The 17,835-nt window shown below is 39.0% G+C and overlaps 1 pseudogene; it reads right to left on the bottom strand.

Annotated features, from left to right (window-relative positions):
- Nucleotides 1-2,360: 2,360 nt before the first annotated feature.
- Nucleotides 2,361-17,773, bottom strand: LOC141571528 (E3 ubiquitin-protein ligase RNFT1 pseudogene; annotated as a pseudogene).
- Nucleotides 17,774-17,835: the final 62 nt, after the last annotated feature.

Below are 17,835 nucleotides of genomic sequence, written 5' to 3'. Positions count from 1 at the left end.
CATGACTACAGATACAGATATGGATATAGATGATACAGATACAGATATTCTGAACCCGTGGAGGAATCCAAATACAGATGTTTTAGTTGCAGATGCTGAGGTTTCTGTTTAATAATGAAAAAGCCATTTTTACAGATTGGGACAGGTATGCCTCTATTCGGAATATAGCAATGTCTCTTTCCACTGCTGATGGTCAGAAATAAGAAGCTGGGGCCCCAGAATTTGGGTCAAGAGTAACAGACGAGTCACCCATCCAGGAGGGTGAGGCACGCTCCAGCACCACAGTGACAGGCTGAGAGCTAAGGAGAGGGACTGCCAGGCAGGAGCCTGTGGAACCCCTGCAAAGAGCCATATGAGGGAAATTTAGGGACAGTGACATCCGATAGCCACTTTTAAGTTTTCTTTCCCTGGACTGTAATTTTCTTCTGTAATCCTCACGACTTCGTAGAGTTTGTTAAAATTGCAGCCTTATGTTAGCTGCGTCTTGGGAAATGGTAAGATTGTTTTCACATTTCATGTAGGGTAGGTTAGAGTGACAGCCAGCTGGAAAAGCTGTTATGAGATGGCCAGAAGTGATTGGAAGAGAGTCCTGGAGCAGGCCTGCTGACTGCAAGGTGACCACTGGAAACCAGTATGCATTGAGGAATATGTAAACACTTGCTGGAGGTGTTCAGAAATACTGGAGAGAGGACTGGCTTTCTTGTGTTCATACAAGATGGAGAGTAGCGTTATAATATATGAAAGGAAGATAATCCAGTAAGTCTGGAAAATCTGGTGTCTCTCTCTCTCTCTCTCTGTCTCTCTGTTTCTCTCCCTCCCTCCCTCTCTCTCCATACACACCACACACACACACACACACACACGCACCGGGGGTGCCAAAAAAAATGTATACAAGTGGACACTTTGGTCAACGTTGCTCAAGCAGTAAGCAGTAGTTCACCATAATCAGAAGTGTCTGGACACTGATGGTAACCACTTTGAGCACCTCTTGTAATTGTAAACATGACTTGTATTCATCTTTTGTTATCGGTATAAATTGCATATTACAATTTTTTTTTTTTTTAAAGATTTTATTGGGGAAGGGGAACAGGAGTTTATTGGGGAACAATGTGCACTTCCAGGGCTTTTTTCCAAGTCAAGTTGTCCTTTCAATCTTAGTTGTGGAGGGTGCCATTCAGCTTCAAGTTGTTGTCCTTTCAGTCTTAGTTTTGGAGGGCGCAGCTCAGCTCCAGGTCCAGTTGCCATTACTAGTTGCAGGGGGCACAGCCCACCATCCCTTGCGGGAGTCAAGGAATCGAACTGGTAACCTTGTGGTTGAGAGCCCACTGGCCCATGTGGGAATCCAACCGGCAGCCTTCAGAGTTAGGAGCATGGAGCTCCAACCGCCTGAGCCACCAGGCCGGCCCCGCGTATTACAATTTTAATAGCTTTTTCCTTTCTTAAAATGTGTATACATTTTTTTGGCATCCTCTGTATATCCAGGAGAATGGGGATATATGGGGAAACACACACACACACACACACACACACACACACACACACACAGGAGGTCTGACAATTAAATTTGCCAACTTGTTACAATGATGTTGCTAACCTTTTGTGATATCAGAGAGATTATGAATTTGTACCAACTGAACAAAGAGTAAACAAAGTTTACTATTTGGAAGTGCCAAAAAGACTGCGTGTAAGTTAGATGACCTAGGGGGGCGGCCGGATGGCTCAGTGGTTTCGAGTGGGAGCTCTTAACAACAAGGTTGCTGGTTCAATTCCCGCATGGGATCGTGGGCTGCACCCCCTGCAACTAAAGATTGAAAATGGCGACTGGACTTGGAGCTGAGCTGTGCCCTCCATAACTAGATTGAAGGACAATGAGTTGGAGCTGATGGGCCCTGGAGAAACACACTGTTCCCCAATATTCCCCAATAAAATTGAAAAGAAAAATAAAAAGAAAAAGAAAGCATGCTTCCTTTCTAAAAAAAAAAAAAAAAAAGTTAGACAACCTGAACTTTTTACCACCAATTCATGGCTTTTGCATCACGACAATGCACCAGCTCACACAGCACTGTCTGCGAGGAAGTTTTTAGTCAGTAAACAAATAACTGTATTGGAACACCCTCCCTACTCACCTGATCTGGCCCCCAGTGACTTCTTTCTTTACCCAAAGATTAAGGAAATATTGAAAGGAAGACATTTTAATGACATTCAGGACATCAAGGGTAATACGATGACAGCTCTGATGGCCATTCCAGAAAAAGAATTCCAAAATTGCTTTGAAGGGTGGACTAGGCGGGGGTGTCTGTGCATCGCTTCTCATAGGGAGTACTTCAAAGGTGACTGTAGTGATATTCAGCAATGAGGTATGTAGCACTTTTTCTAGGATGAGTTCACGAATGTAATTGTAGACTTTGTATAGTTTCTTCCACTATCCAAATGTAGAGCATTCCTATGAAAACTTGTAAGCCAAAATGGCATAAAGAGAAGAAGCAATTACCATTAATTTATATGGAAAATATTTTGCTCATACTCAGACCCAAAACATAACTTACTGAATCATACCAAATACACTTATTTATGAGTACATCCAGTTTTATGCTAAGTATAACACCCTTGCAAGCTCTCTTAGGCTTTTCTGATACCTTAGGACACATCTTGCTAATGGAAACACAAAATAAATCGAGCTAAAGCACAGATGCTCACAGACAGAGTTCACAGCTGTGGCGCTTGATGCTGAGATGCTGAGCGTGGTTCCCGGAGAAGGAGCTGGCGGGACCATTCTCGCTGCTCCAGGTGTGTGCTGCCCCTGTAAGGACTCACTGCCAAACAAATGCTGAAAGCTTTTTGTGCTTTTCTCGTTTTTGTAAAAGCGAAAATCCTCTTTGGACTTCTTTCGGTTATTGAAAACAGGTACTAATGTAGGTCTTAGCACAGTGGCGTAACGTGAACTTTTCAAAAGTGGGGGATACACACATATATACACAAATGGGTGTGGTGTGTGTGCATGTATGTGTGTATAGAATATATATGAACATTGGGTTTGTAGTATATATTTTTCACTTTATGTCATGAGCCTTTTTTAGTATCCTGTCATATCATTCAAGCACATAACAAGTATATAATGAATAATGGCCTCTTAGTACCCTATGATATGATTATACTATGATTTATTTGACAAATTCCACTTAGTGGAACTTTTTTTCAGTTTTTCATTTTGTAAATAACACTGCAGTGAACATTCTCACACATTCTATAACAAATGTTAAAAAAAATTTATTTCTCAAGGTAAGTTCTCAGAAGAGTATTTTTTGTGGCAATTGGTATGAACAGTTTTAATTTTTTTTATAGACTGACAAATTGCCTGCTGGAAAGATCACACCCAGAGAAATTCCATATCCACTGCAGCCACCAGCCCCCACCCCCCCAGAATTGTATGGGTGTCCATTTCACCCATCTTTGTAGGGTAACTTGCACATTTGGGGGAAGAGCTGTGCTCATTTAAAGAGGGTGAACATGTCAGACACAGAAAGCCATTTGCTTGTTACCAAGGAATTTCACCAAGAAAATATGTCTTGACTGCCTTTCTTTATCTCTCCAACAGCCTTTCTTTAGCAGGTTAGGCTATGAGGAAACATCAATATTTCTTACAGAGAGAACTCGCTAGCTTCCCTTAAATGGAACTTATATTTATTTTTTTTAAGGAAAGAGCTGGTCTTTAATTTCTTTTTTATTATTATTAGTTTTAGGTGTACAAAACAACACAATGATCAGACATTTACACACATCACAAAGTGATAACCCCCCCAAGTCTACTGCCCCTCTGACACCGTACATAGCTATTACAATACCATTGACTATATTCCCTATGCTGTACTTTACATCCCGTGACTACATATATATATATATTTTTTTCAATTACAGTTGACATTCAACATTATTTTATATTAGTTTCAGTTGTACAGTGCATTGGTTAAGCATTTATATAATTTATGAAGAGATCCCCCCAATAAGTCTAGTGCCCATCTGACACTATACATAGTTTTTATATTATTGGTTATATTTCCCATACTGTATTTCACCTCCCTGTGACTACTTGGTGACCACCAGTTTCTACTTCCTAATCCCTTCACCTTTCTCACCCCTCTCCCAATCCCCCTCCCATCTAGCAACCGTCAGTGTGTTCTCTATATCTATGTGTCTATTTCTGTTTTAAGGTAATTTATTTTTAATTCTCCCCTTTCTACTTTGAAGGCAAGGTGAAATGACCCATCTTCTGGTGGTATGATTGAGGGAAAACCTTGTCTCCAACTCTCTCAAGTTTATCTCAACTAGTAGGCATCCTGGCTCTAGGGAAATGTCTACTAGGTTACATAACGTAACTATGGTTACCATGATTTTAAAGATCATTATCGGGAATATGAATGCAAAAACGTGACGGTAACATAGAGACCACTTACAGGACCAGACTGACTTATGCAATGTTTGTTAGAACATGAAAGAGTTTCAGGGCGGATTTGAGGTCAAAGCTGTGAGAGAAACTTTACAAGCGATGTGCTCACACCAGCTGTCCTGGCTATCACTGAAGAGCTCCCCTCAATTCAAGGATAACCATGAGCAGCACGGAGTCCCCAGCTCTCCAAATGGGCAGGAAAGTATAGGGAACAGCTTACTTGGAAGTGTCTACCCTTTTGCTAATCCTGCTCCCAAAGGGGAAGTGTGGATAAGGGAAGATATCTATGCAAGCTGTTCAGTTTCTCTGACGTCATTGACTCTTAATTCATAGGAAGTCATTCTCTAGAAGTACACTAAAGCTCTGTTCTGAAATTTAAATGCTTGACATAATAAATACTCCACTGAGGATATAGGAAAACTAAGCAAAAAGTTTAGTTGATCTCCTGAATTATAATTAAGTTATGAAAACCTAGATTACTAATGATATATGAGACTGTAGCTGACTGCCAAAGTAATGTATGTGCATTGTAGAGATAGAAAAAAGTACAAAGAATAAAATAAAAATCAACTATCATCCCAGAACCCAGAGATTACCACTATTAACATTTTGGTAGGTTTTTTTCCACTCCTTTATCCATAGATCTATATACATATAATCATCTCTTTTGCAATCCTGAGATCACACAGTATTATTTTATAATCTTTTTTCTTGTAGGTGGTGTCTGATTTTGCACCATTACAAATAATATTGGGCCGGCCAGGTGGCTCAGACGGTTGGAGCTCCGTGCTCCTAATGCTGAAGGCCACTGGTTCGATTCCCACATGGGCCAGTGGGCTCTTAACCAAAAGGCTGCCAGTTCGACTCCTCGAGTCCTGCAAGGGATGGTGGGCTCTGCCCCCTGCAACTAAGATTGAACACGGCACCTTGAGCTGAGCTGCCACTGAGCTCCCGCATGGCTCAGTTGGTTGGAGCACATCCTCTCAACCACAAGGTTGCCGTTTGACTCCCACAAGGGATGGTGGGCTGTGCCCCTGCAACTAACAACCGCAACAGGACCTGGAGTTGAGCTGCACCCTCCACAACTACGATTGAAAGGACAACTTGACTTGGAAAAAGTCCTGGAAGTACACACTGTTCCCCAATAAAGTCCTGTTCCCCTTCCCCAATAAAATCTTTTAAATAATAATACTAATAATACTGTAAGGAGACTTTTTTGTAGGTAAATCTTAGTACATAGGTCTGATTATTTCCTTTGGGCTGGCTAATTTCTCAAAGTGAAGTTGCTGAGTAGTCTTAGGGCTTTTGATAAATAAGACTAACATGCCCTCCAGAAATGTTGACCACTTTCCACACCTATTGGCAGTATATAAGACTACCTGTTTCCCAGTTTGATTTCTGGCAAGTGATGTCTCCTCATTTTAATTTGTACTGCTTTTTAAACATTCTTGTTATTATACAGAATTATCGGTGATTTGTATTTCTTTCTTTGTGAAATGCCTGTTCATGTTCTTTTTGTGCCTACATTTCTTTTTTTTATCTTACAATAGTATGAAAAATATATTTTATTCTGAACGTCATGTCTGGAAAGAATACCTGAGTTCCTCTAAGAACTACTATTTCTAGTTATCCGATTGCTATTTTGGTAACATTAACAAAAAAAAAAACCACACTTAAAATTTAACACTGCAATCACCTGTCAAATAATTAGGATGACATAAATGTTGTTGCATATACATTAGGTTAAACACTACTTATAATTTAGGGTTCTTTCATTTAATCTTTTGATATATTGGACTACAACACTTAAGTCTTATGATAATATTCTAAAGCCAGTTGGAAACATTTTCCTTAACTTCTAGCCTTAAAAATCCATTTTAATGTCTTTATCAATACTCAGTGTATCCAAGTGAAATCAGTGTTTTGTGGCCTTAATCGTTTATACAACTTAATACATTTGAAGGTGTGATGCAGTGGCTCCATCTTTCCATTTGTTTATGTGGTCTGAAATCACAGTTCTGCACAGTGGACATGTTTTCTCTCTGTTAAACCATAAGGTAATGCACTCTTCACAAAACACATGCTGACAGATGAGAAGAATTGGCTCTTGAAATTTAGCTTGACATATTGAACAAATATCATCCACATCTGATATTTGTCTCTTGCTGGCAGCTACTCTGTAACTTGATCGTGTAAAAAATATTCACAAAACCCATCTGAAAGTTCTTAGATGTCCAAAAAAGTCCAAAAGTTTTAGAATGAGCTAGAGTAAAGCCAGCAATATCCAAAGACTCCATCTAGTTACATTTCCAAACTCCCTATAACTTATAAGGTAACAAAACCAAACTGGTACGGGAACAAAAGTTTGATAATACTGACATAATTTTTCTAAAATCATATACCAGTAACCATTGGATTTAAAAGGCATGATGAAAGAAAGCACCAATAAAATAAGGCATGTTCAGCCCATGAAGAAGAATTTTAGAATGAAGTCTATAATTTTAGAATGAAGCTCGAATGGTCCAGAATAGGGTTTAAAAAAATTAAGCTGTAATAAAGTGAATGAGAATGAAAGCTATAATATAGAAGAACAGAAGATCCTCCTAACAATACCAAGAACCAAGCACGCTGAATCTTTAAGCACCTTTCTCTTAGAAAAACCTGATTTACAATGCTTTTGTTTGCATACATAAAAGTTGTAAGCAGCCCAATTCCAAGAGAAACTCCTATTATATGCTGCATAACAAGTTTGACATGTTATGTGGAAGACTTTTTTTGCAGGCACTTGAAGAGATATCAGAATTCTGAGAAGGAGCTACTTCTATGTTCGCCAGACTCCGTGGCAGTCTCATCAGGTTGCCTTGTCTCGTTGTAGGAGTGAATCCGTGAGCGACTGTGTACACGTGGCTACAGCTAAGGATACCTGACCTTATATTTCTGGAGCTCGAATTTTCAGCACATTGTTTAAGTATGGAGTTTATCTGGATATGCTCATCTCCAAAAGAACCTTCTCCTGTCAATCTTGTGTGGACACATTGGGAGGCTGACGCATCCTCACTGTCTGCAGCAACTAGAGAGGACAATGCAGTTGGCTACAGTTGGCTTGCATCACCCTAGAATACTTTTTTGTGATCCAGATTTCTTTGCTTCGGGGCTCTGTCTCCTCTCATGATGATGAGAAAACGGAGGCATCAGCAGCCACTGTAGGAAGAGCAGGAGACACGGCTCTCGGCCCTCCGTCAGGGCCATCCGCTACGTACCCCACTACCAGCAACTCCAGTCCTGTGTCTACATTTTGGGGGCTGCAGTTGAGCCAACTTGGTGAGCTTAGTTTTGTGCAGAATACTGGATGACTAAGACTGGCAATTGCTTTGCACTGATAAGAAGATGCCTTTCCAACACCTTCGGCCCTAGGAAGCCCCCAGGGCTCTTCCACAGAATGACTTCTTGCTTGTGGATGAGAATGGCCCATCTCACACCATGGACTGTCTGTACCTGTACCTGTGTCATGTCTCACCATACAGCCTGGTGCAAAAATGCTGCCATTTTGGAATGAAGGTTTCAGGTCTGAGGTAACCTCATATCATTTTGTGTTCATAGATTAACAGATTCCTAGATCTTCCCAACACTTCAACCATCCGAGTTTAAATTGAAGGGAAGTGGCCAGGAAGGCCTTATCTGGAAATGGCTGTTCAGTTAAGTGCAAGTCCCTAGGTACCCAAAATCAAAACCCGCTATTGTGACTGGGAGCACTTTGATGATGAATATCATAGGCCTATAAAACTGGAAATGCTCTGCTGTTACAGAGAATTCACACCTTGATCACTCAGTGTTGGCGAAGCCAAGTGTCAGACTAGGAGGAGGGGAGGAATGATACAAAAAGCTTCTTAACCACCTGTCTGGAGACACACACACACACACACACACACACACACACACACACACACACGTGCAGTCTGTTTGCACATAAAATTATTAAGGAAAAAAACCTAAAGGGAAAGACATGATCAAAAGCAAATTTTTCATTTTATATTCCTTCCTGCCTTTTTCCAACAATAATTTCAGACTGCCTAAAGGCAATTTAATACAATAACACCCATACAGCTTACTCTTCTTATGAACCGATGACTGTAAGACTGCCTCCCTAAAGTTTACAAGCAAAAAGGAAGCTGCTTTTTAAATCCATTGGAAAGGCTTTTATATGCTTTAATTACGTCCACGAAGAACCATAAACTAGGGGTGAGAAACCTCCAGGTTTTTAATCTTACTATTATTGTCCAAGTGTATTGCACTTAAGAACACTTATGATGTCTTAAATTTCTAGTTTAATGCTTGTTCTTTACTTATAGACTTCTGATATTTGGAGAGAGAAAGATTGAAAATAAAAAGAATAAATCTTACATTTTATGTTTATTATTATTTAAATCAGAGGCCATCTAATTTGTATGCTTTTATAAGATTTGGTTATAATGTTTTGATACTATATCTGGTCATTTGGTTATTGGATTTAAAATTTGGCATTTTAAAGGGCCATAGTGTAGTGAGTTTCTAAAAATATGCAATTGAGATATCATCTAATGGTACCCCTGAAATTCAGTTTCTAGTTAATTAGACTTAGTTTTATCAGATCTTCCACAACAGCTTACTAAGGTTTTACTATGGTATGAGACAAAATAAATACGGATGAAGAATATTTGACTTACCTCTGTGTAGGACATAAATTAGTAGAATAAATAAAATATTCTGAGGAAAATAAGAAATAAATAAGTATGAGACGTAATCCAAGGAATGGTAATTATATTAGATTATAGTACCAACAAACTAAATAGTGGCGTGAGGAGGGCAGTAGTAGGGCAGGGAAGAAGCATCTTAGTAGGTAGTGGAGACACTAGGAAATCAAGTTCTTCAGCCCAAAGAGGAAGTGGGAGAGAGGACTTGGTAACCCTGGCTTACAAGCATACTTAGATACCCATCCCCCGATTCTAAAAATTTGTGCACTTACCATAATTTAGCTCAACTTAATTTTCTGCTTCTGCTCTTCTTTGTTCATTCATTTAACAAATACTTATTAAGAATTTGCCATATGCCAGGTACTTTTCTAGGAGCTAGAAACATAGCAGTGAACAAGACAGACAAAATTCTGCCCAACTCCTTTAAACTATAGCCTATATTTTCTCTTTATACTTTCACACCACCCTCTTAGTCTTTACGCCCCTGCAACCTGATTTATTTTTCCAACATCATGATAAAACAGCTTTCCAAAGATCAGTGGCCTTCACCATATTGAGTACCCCATTCTCAGTGCTCATCTTCCCTGGACTCTAGCATTTAATAGCATCCAATTTCCTTCATTTCTAAAAGTCTTGGTTCCTTTGGCTTCTGTGATATTGCACTAGTGTGATTTGTCTTCTACAACTGTTATTGCTTCTTCCCTGACTTGTTCTCTTGCCTCCTAAGTATTGGTGGTCCCTCAGGTTCTACACTCTGCTCACTTTCATTTCCTCTCTGTTAAATCTTTTCCCTTGATGAATTCTCACGGTTTAAATCTTTGGCTCTACTTAGAATATCCTAAATCTATATTCCCAAACCCAACCCTCTCCTAAAGTCTAATCCCACTTTTCAAACTGTGTGCTGCAGGCTTCCATCTGGGCATCTGGGCATGGTATCAGCACAATCTGTTTAAAACTAAAGGCAGTGTTTATACCACATAGGCTTCTCAACTGCAAACAACAGAAACCCACTCTGGCTAACACCAGCAGAAGATGAATTCACTGGGAGGATATCAGGTGGCTTACTGGGTTGACAGGGAAGCCAGAGGACCAAACATGGAAAATGGGCAGGATCCCAGGCAATCTAAAGCACAGAGAGCACCCTGAAGTTCACCCCATAGGAGGAGTCTGTAGAGGATGCTATCCTGGAGCTGGTTGTCCTCCTTCCTTACTCCACACATGATCACTGGTTCTCTTCAATGTCTCAACTACCTTCCACTCTGGTCCCCAACTGCTAGTTTTTGTATTATTCCCTCCAGATTAAAAGCCCTAGGCTGGAGCTTCCAGTTGTTCAAGGACATGTGCCTAGGCTCCGGCTGCCAAAGATGACCTCTGATTCCCTTCAGTTTCCCACAAAAAGAAAGGGGTTTTGATGTGGGCAAACCAAAAAATGGCAATTAACCACTATATTTTCTTTTCTTATCACCTCATTTCTTTACGTTCCCATCCGCATTTAATACTGCCATCATTCTCTCCATCACTGGGAGTTGCACATGGATAACCTCTTTTATTCCTTCCTCTCCTTTAGCTTCTGAGGCCATCCGTCATCTAGGTCTGCAAGGGTTTTGTTTCTTGTTCATTTATTTGTTATTTTCCTCTAACTCTTTTCTTCTCGGACATTTCTGTGGCTACCACTCTTCTGCAACAGCCTCCTAAGTGAATTCCCTACTTCCAGTGCCTCCTCTAATTTATCCACCCACAGGTTAATTTTTCTGTGGCAACACTTTGATCATATCACTTGCTGCTAAAGCTACATTGTTGATAGATGTCTCAGCCTGGCATTCAAGGAGCTCCACAATGGAATTCCAATGAGACTAAGAAGCAAACTGGTACAGTGAACAGAGCTTGACTCTGAGATGCAGACTGATAGTGTTTCAAATCCCGATTTTCCTGCTTAAGGGTATAGCTATCTACTCGCGAGGCTTATTATTCTTACATACTATATATAACTATATACTCTTGAGACTTATTATCCTGGTCTAAAAAATGGGAATAACAAAACCTACTTCCTAGTAGGCAGTTGTAAGTCAACTCTTTAAAAGTTGGAATGATGTTACAAGCTGTATTTAGATTGCAAAATCAACTCACAGATGCTTGTAATGCACAATATTCAATTACAGACCTGCTGGTTCAAAACCTTAAATAAGTTTGTCACCAATGTGGCTTTAACATAGGCAAGTTGGGATCAGCATGATACATGTTTTGGGGGCTAAGTGGCCATATAAGCACCATTTATAGCATTGTTCCTAATTTCAAACAGCTGACTTAAAAATGACCTTTTTGGAAGTATTTTATTAGCAAAGAGAGAACTTCCTGTGTTATTAATTTTGAGAGTTGACTTTCCCTGATTGGCTGCTTTCCATTTTAACACTGATATTTGAAAGTATTTCCCTGTAGATTTTCAATTTTGTGAGAGGCTGCTATGAATTCCTTGTGGGGGAAAAAGTATATAGTTATGGTGGACAAAAGAAAATGATTAGTTATTACTCATATTTCTAAGACTTGCCCAACATCCAGTAAATGTGGTGAAGCTCGAGCACATACAAACTTTATTGCTTCTACAATCTCAACAAGTTTAAGCTCCACTTCATGGCATAAATTTTGGGTCAGCACTGGGAAAACTCAGTTCCACAGCCCAGGCTGGGTCTCTTCTCTCTGCTAGTCATGAATGGCACCAACAGAGCTACGGAAATTAACCTGAGTCCACATTCATTCTCTCACTCATGCATCCATGCAGCAAATACCTCTAAATGAAGCATGTTTGGTGATTCCCACAGGATAGATTTCAGTCTCATAAGCTCTTGCCAAGAATTTACAGCACTACTAATTGCTTGATTCTTTTCTGAGGTCAGTAAGTCTGGAAAGTTTTAGGTAAAAGATAACAATCATGCCAAGATTGGTAAAAGTTATATAATAAGCATGATATTTTTAAATCAGTCTCTACAGATACAGTTTGTGGGTCAGTATGTGAATTAATATGCATTGCAACATATTTTTTGTTTTTGCATCTTTAATGATTTTAAAACATTAACACATTTATGATATGATTAAAATAATATAAAACTGAAATCCCCTGTATCTCTCCCTAACTTTTCCTTCCCCCACTCAATTTCACTTCACAAAGGCAACTACTTTTTAACACTTTGGGATGTATCCTCTTGCACTCTTTTTTATTTTTCTCTTGCAATAACTTTAAAGTTATCCCTAGGCATTATTTATGGTTAGGAGCTAGAACGATATTTCCATTTAGCCTCTTACAAATTTTGGAATTATTTCATACACTGCTTACGTTAAACATACGTTAAATATGTAATAAAAAACAAAGAACCCCTTTTTTCCCCACTCATATATTATTAATTTCTGATTTAAAGGCCAAAGAAAAACATCTGAGGTTTTTTTCCTCTATCATACTTATGCGTATGTGGAGTGTAAGTATATAGAATCTACACAGTTCCATGATTATAGGGTTTAGTTTTTAAATTACATTAAGACAATGAAATAAAAGGAGCAGAAAGCCCAGCAAACTTAAAAAACAAAACCAACTTAATAAGTCTTGACAACACTTTTAAAATGTCTGAGGGAGGGAAAGTCAAGAAGCCAGAAAGAGTTTATAGTTAGTTACCTTTCAAGGTCCTCTAGCCAATGAGAGCAAAGCAATCAGTATAAGAATTTTATTTTTCTCCAAATCTTAGGTCAAGTCTTTGACAATAGGTGTTGTATATCTCCACAAGTATTCTGAAACTCCTCATACAATGACCTCATTTTGACATAAAGGGGCAGGTAACTGCACAGAGTCAAGATTCAGTGTATGAAAAGAACATTTAAATTTTTTATTATGTTAAAAATTTTATTAAATTTTTTATAGCTACAGTTAGCCTTTTGAAATAATTGGATTCCTGGAAAATGATGCATATTATATATTTGCCTGAATTAAATTACATTTAAAGGACTAGAAATGAAGGGCAAGGGAAGTTCTGTATTGAAAATAATCTAAAGATAAATCCTTTGTTAGAGTGAAGAATCTAGATAACTACTCAGTAATTTGTAACTGAGTGTAGTGTATTTGGATTTTTATGTGTGTTTGATGATCATGTACAGCTATATTTTCATTTTGAGGGATTTATATTAAATTTTCCATTTTATTATGGTATTATGAAACAGTTTATAAGATCTAATTTTATAAATATAATGCAGAAAAATTAATATTGGCTCCTTTCAAACAATTGGGTGCCTAACCACTGCACTGTACATCTGAAGCTGAAGCTGAATAATATTGTATGTCAACTATAATTTAACATATATATAGTCACGGAATATGGAGTACAGCATAAGGAATAGAGTCAATGGAATTGTAATAGATATATACAATGTCAGAGGGGCAATAGATTGGGAGAAGGGGGTTATTATTTTGTGAGGGGTGAAATGTCTAATTATTACACTATTTTGTACACCTGAAACTAATAAAACAAAATTGGGTACTGGTTGTTGACATAAAGTATTCGGATTGAGTAGTTTTCAGAGTTCTATGTTTGTTAAATATTCAGCAGATATTTAGTGAACAGCTACTCTGTAATAGTCACTGAGTGTATGTATAATGGTGAACAAACACAAACACAATGCAAGCCCACTTACAATAATAACAACAGCTAATACTTATTAAGTTCTTACAACATAGTAGGCTCTGTTCTAAGGGCTTTATATATATTATCTCATTGCATCCCCTCAGCAACTGTAGGAAGTAGAAATAGGATCCTCATTTTACAGATGAAAAAACTGAGGCACAGAAAGATTAGGTAATTTGTCCAATGCTACACAGCCAGTAAGTGGTGGAGTCGGGTTTTGAATGCAGGCAGTACAAACCCAGAATCTGTACTCTTAACCACTGGGATGTACTTACTCCCTTGCCTATATTCTAAAAACTCCTTGTAGTATACAATATGAATGAGACACTTATTAAATAATCATTCAAATAAATGAAAATGTAGAGAGCAAAGATGTAAACCAGGCTTGAGAATTATGTGTAGGAAAGAAGTTTGGGTGTGGTTATTGGCACATGTTGCTGACTGGAAGCAAATAGAGGCCTACGAAGTTTTTGAGGGAATCATGTTCTCAAACAAATCCTTCAATTATTTGAGTTGGAAAGTAACCTTTGCATCTCATATTTGCACCAGTAGGAAGTGAGCAGCCTATAAGAAAGGTTTATTCCCCAACACTTTTTTGTAGAATAGCAAAGCCAGGGGCCATGGAGTACAATGGACAAAGGAATCCTTGGAAAGATGAGCAAGATTTAAGAACTTTCCTTACCCTCCAGAAACTATCCCATCAGGGTTCTGGAACTACTATGGACAAGTGACTGCTGTATTTCTCCTTATTTGTTCTTTTTCTGATCGAGCATTTATTTTATTTTTCCTGTCCTTGCCTTTTTTTTTTTTTTTTAAACTTTTGGTTGGCTTCACTAGTTAGGATAAACATGGATTACTTTTATAAAAATTAAAAGTAACTACAACAGGCAGATTTACCATGAGGTTAATGAAACAAGCTCCAGAGTTCTCTTCAAAGGCTCTAGAAAAGTGTCTTTCACTGCAATCTCATTACATTTAATTAAGTTCTTGTTGGTTGTTTTTGTTTAGCAATAGATTCCAGGAATACCTCATGACCCCCAACATTCTCTCACAGAGGTACAGGACTAGAGGTCATAATGTGAAATGAACACATGGCTGGCACTGGAAGTATGTGGGTAGTTGGGAGAAACAAGGTTTGAAACATGAAGAGCCAGAAGCTAGTCTAGGGAATTCTTCTAATCATCTGATATATAGAAGTGGACAATTTCATTTTCACTGATGTCAACCACAATGGAAGTTCTCTCCTGTCAGGAATATACTTAATAATTCAGTGTGTATAATTTAAAATTCATCATACATTTTATTATTATTTTTTTTTAAATGGGAATCACATGAAATAGAATTAATCAGAATTCCTGCAACTATACTACAAACAGCCTGTACTATATGTGTTGTGATTTTTTTATGCATCCCAATTATCAATAATAAGGACAAACTGATCAACCATGCTAGAAAATAAAAAAACTAAATTATCTTTTTGCCCTCTCTATTACAAAACTACATTTAAAAAATCACTGTCATATTCATAACATTGATCTCATGGCTTGCTGTAACATTGAAATGGGGTTAGATGTATAAAGCACCTGGGTACAAAACCTGTCATATAGCAGGATCCCAACAAAAGATATCTAGGAAGAAAAAAAAAATTGTCACATGAAGAGTTAATCAAAGAGTATGCAGCCAAGAAATTTAGGAAAAAAGTATTGGAGGTATGTTGGGTAGTTAATTGAATGTTATAGTTCTCAATTTTGTAATGTTTGTAGTATTTGCAGGCTTCTTAAAATGTGTAATCTATTGTGATTTCTTTTCTCAATCTAAATAAATATTCCATTTAACATTATTTTGTGTTTGCAATTTTTGTATTCATTTTTCTCAAAAGGGCCCCACAAATAATAAAAGCTTCAGGCCCCACAAAATGTAGATCCTTTTTGAATTAAAAATATACAGTGTGATCAAAACATATGGTGCATGTTGCTGCCAAGTGCCATCCAACAGAAAGGCACGGAGCTCAATACGGGAAGAGGCACGTAGAACTTTAGTAACAGTGTGTGACAAATTTCAACTTGTTCAGTGCAGTCAATCAGGTGTGAGCTACAGTTGAGAGAAGGTGTGTTTTAAAGTGTGCCATAAATCAGCCTCCATCATGACAACGCTCAGTGTCACACATTGCTTTTGGTACACGGCAATTTCTGTCAAATAAAAACATTACAGTGTGTCCTCATCCACCTTATTGACAGTGAGACTTCTGGCTCTTCTGCAAAGTCAAAATGATTCAGGACACCAAGGCAGCCACAACAGCGCAACTCAAGATACTCATGAAAGAGGACTTCCAGAACTGCTTCAGAAAGTGGCAAGAAAGATGGGATAAGTGTGTTCGAAGAGAGGGGGAGTAGTTTGAGGAGGATTAATGGCAATGTGTCTTTTACTGTAATAAAATTTTTTAATTCAAACATTCACCATAGTTTGTGATCACACCTCATATATATATACCAGTATATCAATGCAAGTTCCTATTCTTTTAATAGACCTAAGACAGAGAGTGTTGCATGCAGAAATAGGAGAGCAGTTGTCAGAACAGAAACATTAAGTGATTAGATTTAAAAGAAACTTACAGGTATGAAAATGTTCACAGTAGGGGAAACTTTGGGTAAATCCTTTAATTTTGAAGAAGGAGGTTAGTCGCTAACCTGAATTTATCTTGGCTGCCTTATGGCTAGTCTCCACATAGTATGGTAGGTATTCAGAAGACACACAGGTCTGATATCCAAAAAAGAAAAGTAATTTAAATTTTCAGGGAAGATTTTTAAAGAGGTACCAAACGGGAAAAGTATAATGAAAGAGAGCGATAAAATGTTTAACAATCCTTCCAACCATCTAATTCCTCTCAGCCCCACTTATTATAAGAGTTGCACCTCATTTCTCATCTCCCTTCTTCACACTGCCACTCTCTCCTGTAACTCTCTCTAGAACGACTCATTCTCCCTTCTCTCAGTTCTTTATTACTGTATAGATCAATTTGGTTCTTGGGCACCTTACGTTCTCCTCTTTAAATATTACTCTGATTCACACAACCAAGGTCAGGGAGGGACTTTGGGAACCACAGGAAAGTCTTTAAAGGATGGAGAATATGGGTGGGAGGTCGAAGGAGGAGGAAGATGAAGGCTGTGTGTACTTACATGTTTTAAGTCCAGTTCTCCCATTTGAAAATGAATAAAGTGAGGCCCCAATACGTTTAGGTGACTTGACAGTTATTGAGTCACACGGAGTTGGGCCTAGAACCCAGGCTTACTCCACTTCAACCCTTTGTTATAGTTCCCTCATAGGCAATCCTATGATCTGCTCTCTAAGGGTCGTTTCGCATCCCTGGCGGAAAGAACACCAGAGGGAGTTAAGAAGCCTGGGTTTTTGCTCTGCTTCTACCAGGCTCCATGACCTCGGGCAGGTCGTGCCTTTTCTAAGGCTCAGTGTTCTCCCCAAAGGGGAGGCAAGATGAACTCTTGGGTCCAGTCCAGCACTAACATTCCTTAATTCTGTTCTGTCTTGGGTCCTGCAAGCGGCAGTGGTGTCCTTAAGCTAGTCAGGCAGACTTGCCCCCATTTGTCCCTCACCCAACTGGGGCAGAGGGTGAGCCCGGGGAAGAAGGGAATCCCTTCCCGCACTTGGTTGCCTCTTTTGCGTCCTCGTAGTACACACGGGATGATCATCTCCTTTTAGTGGGGCTCCAGACTTGGGCTCTGCTAGGCCTCCGCGTGCTCCCAGGGGCTGCGACGAGAGAGAATCCCTCCATGTTCTGAGGAGCAGAAGCCGGAGACCACCCTTTATTCCTACGCATTCGGAACCAGTTTCCGGACCCAAGTCCCAGGTCCTCAGGGGGCCCACCGCGCAAGCGCAGCCACCATTCCCGCGTAAGGCGGGAGAAATCCGAAGCCAGAGCAAGGTGAGAAGGAAGGGTTGTCAAGACCCCGCCTCCGTGTCATCACGTGGAAGGCGGAGTCGGAAA

The sequence above is a fragment of the Rhinolophus sinicus genome, chromosome 2 (assembly GCF_057876585.1).
Source record: "Rhinolophus sinicus isolate RSI-liver-muscle chromosome 2, RSI-T2T, whole genome shotgun sequence".
In the NCBI taxonomy this organism is placed as follows: domain Eukaryota; kingdom Metazoa; phylum Chordata; class Mammalia; order Chiroptera; family Rhinolophidae; genus Rhinolophus; species Rhinolophus sinicus.
Note: the sequence above shows the minus strand (reverse complement) of the source record. Positions and strands in the feature narration are given on the sequence as shown.